The sequence below is a fragment of the Pogona vitticeps genome, chromosome 6 (genome assembly GCF_051106095.1).
Source record: "Pogona vitticeps strain Pit_001003342236 chromosome 6, PviZW2.1, whole genome shotgun sequence".
In the NCBI taxonomy this organism is placed as follows: domain Eukaryota; kingdom Metazoa; phylum Chordata; class Lepidosauria; order Squamata; family Agamidae; genus Pogona; species Pogona vitticeps.
The window spans coordinates 120,671,782-120,678,335 of NC_135788.1; positions in this window are offsets into that span (position 1 = coordinate 120,671,782).

Sequence of the window (6,554 nt, forward strand, 5' to 3'; positions counted from 1 at the left end):
CCTCGGGAGGAAGAGGAGCCTCTCCGTCGGGAATCAAGGGCACTTGCTCCCGAGTAGACCTCGGGACAGGGGCCAGCTCTTCGCCTTTCTTTTTCCAGGAAGCGCTTCGGGCGGTGCAATAAAGCCAGCGAGCCTTTGACGCGTGATTCCCCCCCCCCAAAAAAAACTTCGACGGAGAGCCTAGGGAGAAACTTGGCCAATTCCTCCGTATTAATTTATTATTAGGCTTTGCAATATGTCTTTAGCTGCCCTTTTTACGCTGCCTGCATGCACGCAGAATGCTTTCCTTAACCTCCCCCGTTCTTCCTTTTCCACTATTTACATAGTGAACATTTTACTATTAAATAGCCAGTGTTAGCATATAGCTGTATCTTTTGGCGAACACCAACAATATTTATATTTCCCAGAGCTATTGGATTTACCCTCCACCCATCACTTACATTTTATGCACACATCTGTGCATAAATATCATGCACAGATGTGTGCATTACCAGGGTATATTTATTTATGTTTTGACATGTATAGGCACTCTAATAGAGGTGCCTTCACACAGCGTTACACAAGATGCTGGAACTGGTTTGCACTGGGGTTTTAACTGGCATGTGTGTATCTGTCTAGACCTGGGTGCGATGATTTGGGTTGACATCTGTGTGATCCCTCCAAAGGAAGGGCTACAGACCTCTTGGTATTTACACCTCAGTCCTTAAATACCTGGCTGAAAACCAGCAGTGAGTCAGAACTAGAGTTGGCCCACTCAATCAGTGGGGATTTGGTGAGCCAACTACTCTGTAAATTCCATGGATTCAATGAGTCTACTCTGGTTGCCACTTACGACAGGACTTCAGCCTATGTGTATCTGTCCAATACCATACATGCGACTTGGAAGCAAGTGGAACTAAACTCTGAGGGCAGTGGTTTTTTACTTCCTTATAAACACGAGGAAGGACCATGGAAAGTTTGGTTTTTTTTTCAAAGGGCATTACTTTGTTAAACCAAAAACAGCAACATTTGTCATAATACCTTAGAGACTAACAAGTTTTATTGGGCATAAGTTTTCAGGGGCTCAAGTTTACCTGATACAGTATTTCTCACAAGGTCCATGAGAACTTGTGCCAAATAAATCTTCTTTGTCTCCAAGGTGCCGCTAGAGACTCTTTCTTAGGAATGTCTGTCAGTGGACTTATGCAATCACAGTATCTGAAGACAATTTGGACAGCTCTCAGATAGAAACATCATTTTATTAATTCTCTAAGGTTTTACAACTCGCCTTGCAGCTGGCACGGCCACAATTTTGTGGCTCCGTCAAAACCATCCAGTTTTCCTCGGGATCACTTTTTGTGATCTGAAATTCAGTTCTTCATACATGTAGCCACCTACATACTAGTTTGAAATTAGGTATTTGAGCCTATCCATGTGAGGTTCAGACAAACTCCCCCCACCCCAAAGCAGAGAAGTGGAAAATCAACAAATCCCCTTTGTTTTTAATCTTGATTTCCTCCCCAGCTGATTCGTGAAGTGTAATCTTTTTTTTTTATCATGCAAGCCACCCAGAGTAGACCTTGGTCTAGATGGGCAGGGTAGAAATCCAATAAAATAAAATAAAATAAATAAACAAGCAAGGTAAAAGTCCAGCAGCTTTGATGCCCCCATTTAACCATTAACAAAAGGATATGTGTTGTTCCTCTTCCAGCATCTGGGAAAAGCAACAACAAAGCATTCAATGTCTTGAACACACTTCCTTGTTGTGGGACATTGTAACAAAAAGTTTCACCTTGTTTGTGTCCTTTCTACTTTCTAATACAAAATATTTGCTTTACTGTTTGCCTCTGACCTTCTAACACTATAGCCCTGTATATCGCCACTCCTGGATGTTGATGTTTTCCAGAGGTGTTTGAAATCAATTCTCATCAGCACCGGCAATCATGGCTAGTAGCTGGGGATAATGGGAAGTGTAGTCTAGCAGTCGGGTGGAGGTGGCACTTAAGTTCTGTGTCAGCACAGTGGGCTTCTCTGTTGAGTTGTGGAAAGCCCATCCTGCAGAGCAGTTTCTCTTTGGGTTTGGTTTATGATTTCAGACTCCAGTATTGGCTGTGACCAGGGCTTGAAAACGTGAGTTATTTCCCCCCCCCACACACACACACACAACTACAGCTCCCGAAATGGCCCAGGAGGCATGCGATCTGGGCATTCTGGGAGTCGTAGTAGAGAACATCAACATTTCTAAGCTCAGCCTGTGGTAGAGATGCTTCCGACACCTTAAGCATATGCGATGCTCGCTCAACTTTGGTGCTGCAAACCATAACGCGAAAAGCGGGACCCGCAATCGGCACAGGTTGTGCTCTTAAACATGCTGACATGGACGCCAAGTGAAGTAAATGTTGTGCATTGAATAACATTGAATAAAAGTATGCAAAAAATAAAGTAGAATCAAAGGCCGGGGAGATAACAGGCAGGGATATCCAGAAGGTAAAGATTCCCCAGGATATGATTTTAGATAATTACCTCAAGGGTGAGACATAGAATTCCAAGAAATCCAAGTTCTCTAATTACTGCCTTGTGTCTTTTTAAATCTCTGGCTGAGTAAGCAGACGGTGGAATAGGAGCCAAGGCCGTGGAAGGAATGAGTCTGATGTAGCCTAGAGACACACATGCATGGAAAGACGCATGCGCTCAGACTTTGTACCTCCGGGCAGTTATTTGCTTTGCTCTCTGCTGTGTAGTTCCTACTGATGGCTGAGCCTGGCTCTCTATGGCATGTTCCTCACTCCCCATGCTACACACATCTCTTTTTCTCCTTTTGGAGTGAGGGTATGGTGGGGGCTATATCTATCTGTCTGTCTCTGTCTAATCTCTGTCTCTCACTACTCAATTGGTGCCATGCACTATTCTGGGCGGTTTACAGGGATAAAAACGCATGCACCAATCAAGCTGAAATAAAGAACACAGATCCTTGTGCCAATAAATCTTTCTGTTATAGACAGAACATCTGTCCCTCCTAACACCGCCATTGTCTCTGATGAGGGGCTGTGTCTTTTCAGTGTCCCAGGCAGATGTTTTGGGCTCTTTTATGCAAAGCCCTCTCTTCTCCACGAGGGGGCTTCCCATGTGAGCCACCAGATTGATTTGGGACACCTGTAAGGAAGAGATTAGCGGGCATCCTTCTGATTATTTTCCTGCCTACAATTATCCAGGTGTCTGTGGCCTTTGTTGGTCGCATTGGTAAGGTTTGGCCAAGTTGCTTATGACTTATGATGCCCCTTAATATCATGTTTCACCAAAAATAAGACAGGGTCTTATATTAATTTTTGCTCCAAACAATGCATTAGGGATTATTTTCAGGGATTTTTTTTTCATGTACAACAATCTACATTTATTCAAATACAGTCTTGTCATCTTCTGGCTGCTGCACAAGGGTGGAGGGCAGGTTTTCACTTAACTGGGGCTTATTTTGGGGGTAGGGTTTATATTATGAGCATCCTGAAAAAAATCAGACTAGGGCTTATTTTCAGGGAAACAGGGTAGGTAGCTGTTGTTAGCTTAATATTCCATGTGTTTGTCCAGTCCACTTCTAGAGTCATCTGGGAGTCCACAGGATAGTAACAAATGCCACTGTTTTCAACCTGCTGTGTGAAGAAGCAGTTCCCTTGCCTGTCTTAATCCTTTATTGACTTAAAATATCTTTCCCCCAGCTTTCTCCTTAAAAAAGAACCCAAGGTAGCATTTATCATTAAAAACACAATATTAAAAGCTGAAAATAGTAAAATATTTAAATATTTAAAAAGAATTAATAACATGTTATTTAAAATGGTAGTCAAAAACATTACTTTAAAAAAAGTTTTAGAAGCAACAACATATAAACCATCTCATTAATTGTCTCATTGGCAGGGGAAGCTTGCCTGAAAAGAAAAGTCTTTGTCTGCTTGTGGAAGGATGGCAGTGATGGTGCCAGGCTGGCTTCCAGTGGAAGGGAGTTCCAAAGTTTAAAGGAGCAGCCATAGCGAAGGCCCCACTCTTGTGTCCCCCCCCCCCAAATGCACCTGTGAAGGTGGTGGGACCGAGAGAAAGGCCTCTCCTAACACCTGAGCAGATTCATAAAGGGAGACACGGTCCCTGAGATACTGTACCTTGGCCCCAAACTGTTTAGGGCTTTATAGGTTAAAGCCAACAGTTTGAATCTTTCAGAATTTAGCTACACTGTTGACTACTGTGGGAAATAGGCTAGGTAGTATTTAATCTGATGCAGCCTGTTTCTCTCTCTCTCCAAATAATACAGTCCAAGGTGGGTAACTAGTGCAGGACCCTCTCCCCTGTACAGCCTTCCTCCAGAGTCAATAATCTAATGATTTGCCACTGGCTAGGTGTAGTGGATAGAGTGACAGACTGAGAACAGGGTTTAAATCCCTGATTAGCTATTGAAACTGGTAAGGGTGTAAAACCAGTAAAGCCACTCCTTAAATATCTTACTTTCTTTGGAAACCCTATTAGGGTCACTGTGAGACAATCCCAACTTGATGGCACAGTATGCACAGGACATCCAGATGCAAAGGCATGCATTCTTGATAGTTATGAACGAGAAAGAAGTTGCAAGGTGACTTGTCCATTGGGAATACATGGGTCTGTTCCTTCTTTATACAGTATTTCATGACATCATACCTGGCTGAGTAAAACTACACTTTGATTTTCACCTTGCTTGGACTGCCCCCTGGCGTCTACACAGGTATTCTTCAGAGTCTACTCAATGTATTAGACTGCAAAGCAAAATCAAGGATGAGTGATATATTTGTTAGACCACTAAAAAGTGACAGCCATGAGCTTGCTTTCCACCCCATAAATGTCTTAAACAGGCTGAACACCACAGAGATGCAGAAGGAACACAGAAAATATTTTAAAAATAATAATAAATTCCCCAAAGCATGGCCAGATGAATGTGTCAGCCTCTACTTAAAATCAGGTTTAAAAATAAACAAAATATTAAAAAGGGGGGAGGGAGCTTTGCAGATTTAGGTCAGAGCTGTACGTTTTAGATTTCACTTCTGCGTGTGTGGGTGGGAATTCCTTTCCCAGTCTTGGTAGAGGAAGGCTTGCCAGTCATGTCGTAATTCCCTCTCCCCCATACCTACTCATTGCCCAATATAAAAACTAGAGGCTTCTTTTTGTCTTGGAATAGAAGCACACAGAAAACATGGTGAACCTGATATAAGAGAAGGTCGGGTAAAATTTAGCCCACGAACCAGGCAAGCCAATTGCAGCCAAACTGGGAACTAGCCATGATTGGCCTTTATCATCGTACTGTATAATGAATTGCCCAGAGGGTGCTGTAAGCACTATGGGGCAACATATAAACAGCACATTTTGATTTACTTTCCCCCCCCTTTTCCGAACCACCCACACAGCTCTGTGGTGCTAAGCCTGATGAAGAGTTTTAATGGTCAGTTAGTTGTTATTGTTGGTTTTGGTGGTCTAATAACTTTGCCTTCCAGTTGTGTACAAGGGCCACATTTATTTTCTCAGTTTTCTTCTTTCTACCGCAGTACAAAGTAACTATGTTACTCAAGAGTCCTTTTGTAATGTTATATTCCAAGCTATAGTACATCAGAAGTGTACTGTGTTCCCCCCAAAATAAGACAGGGTCTTATATTAATTTTTTGCTACAAAAAACACATTAGGGCTTATTTTCAGGGGATGTTTTATTTTGTTCATGTACAACAATCTACATTGATTCAAATACAGTCATGTTTTCTTCTGGTTGCTGAACAAGGGTGGTGGGCAGGGATTTCTCTTAACTGGGGCTTATTTTTGGGGTAGGGCTTATATGACGAGCATCCTGAAAAATCCTACCAGGGCTTATTTTAAGGTTAGGGCTTATTTTCAGGGAAAAGGTATACTGTAATGCCTTAGTTAGATTATCAAACACCAAAGATGGGATGAATTCCTTTTGTGGAATACAACTCCCCAGAGTCTGTCATTAGGGCGACGCCAGAGCCTGAAATTCTGGGAATCGTAGCCCACCCACTCGAGGGCACCCCATATTTCCATACTTTGTTTGCATCCCTCAGTCCCGCTGTCAGGAGAGCCACTGCCAACACTAGTTATTAACTTCAGGAGCTACTTTGACAAAAAGTAATTTTAAAGGCTCCCCAATATGGGGGCGGCTGCATCAGTATGATGGCCTTTTTTTCCAGGCCCTACTCTACAAAGACTGGCTGTTTTTCTTGTTCCATTCTATAGCCAAGTGGTGGCAATAAATTTTTAGGGGAAAGGACGAAATGGCCATGCCAGAAACTTTTAAAAGGGATCTGAGTAGTTCATGCACGTCTCTAGTGTCCTTTTCTCTTTCTTGCACAGAATTATGTCAGATTTCTCTTCTAAACGTATCTCTCTTAAAAGCTATGAGAATAAATTAGGTATAAATTACAGAGCAAACTCCTCTGGGTGTATATTCTTATGGGCAATGGCAGCATACGTCTCTCCGCAGAAGTAAGCCCTATAAGGTCATAGCCATATAAGGCTTTCCCATGAAACGAGCGGATGATTGGGACCCAATTTATAAGAAG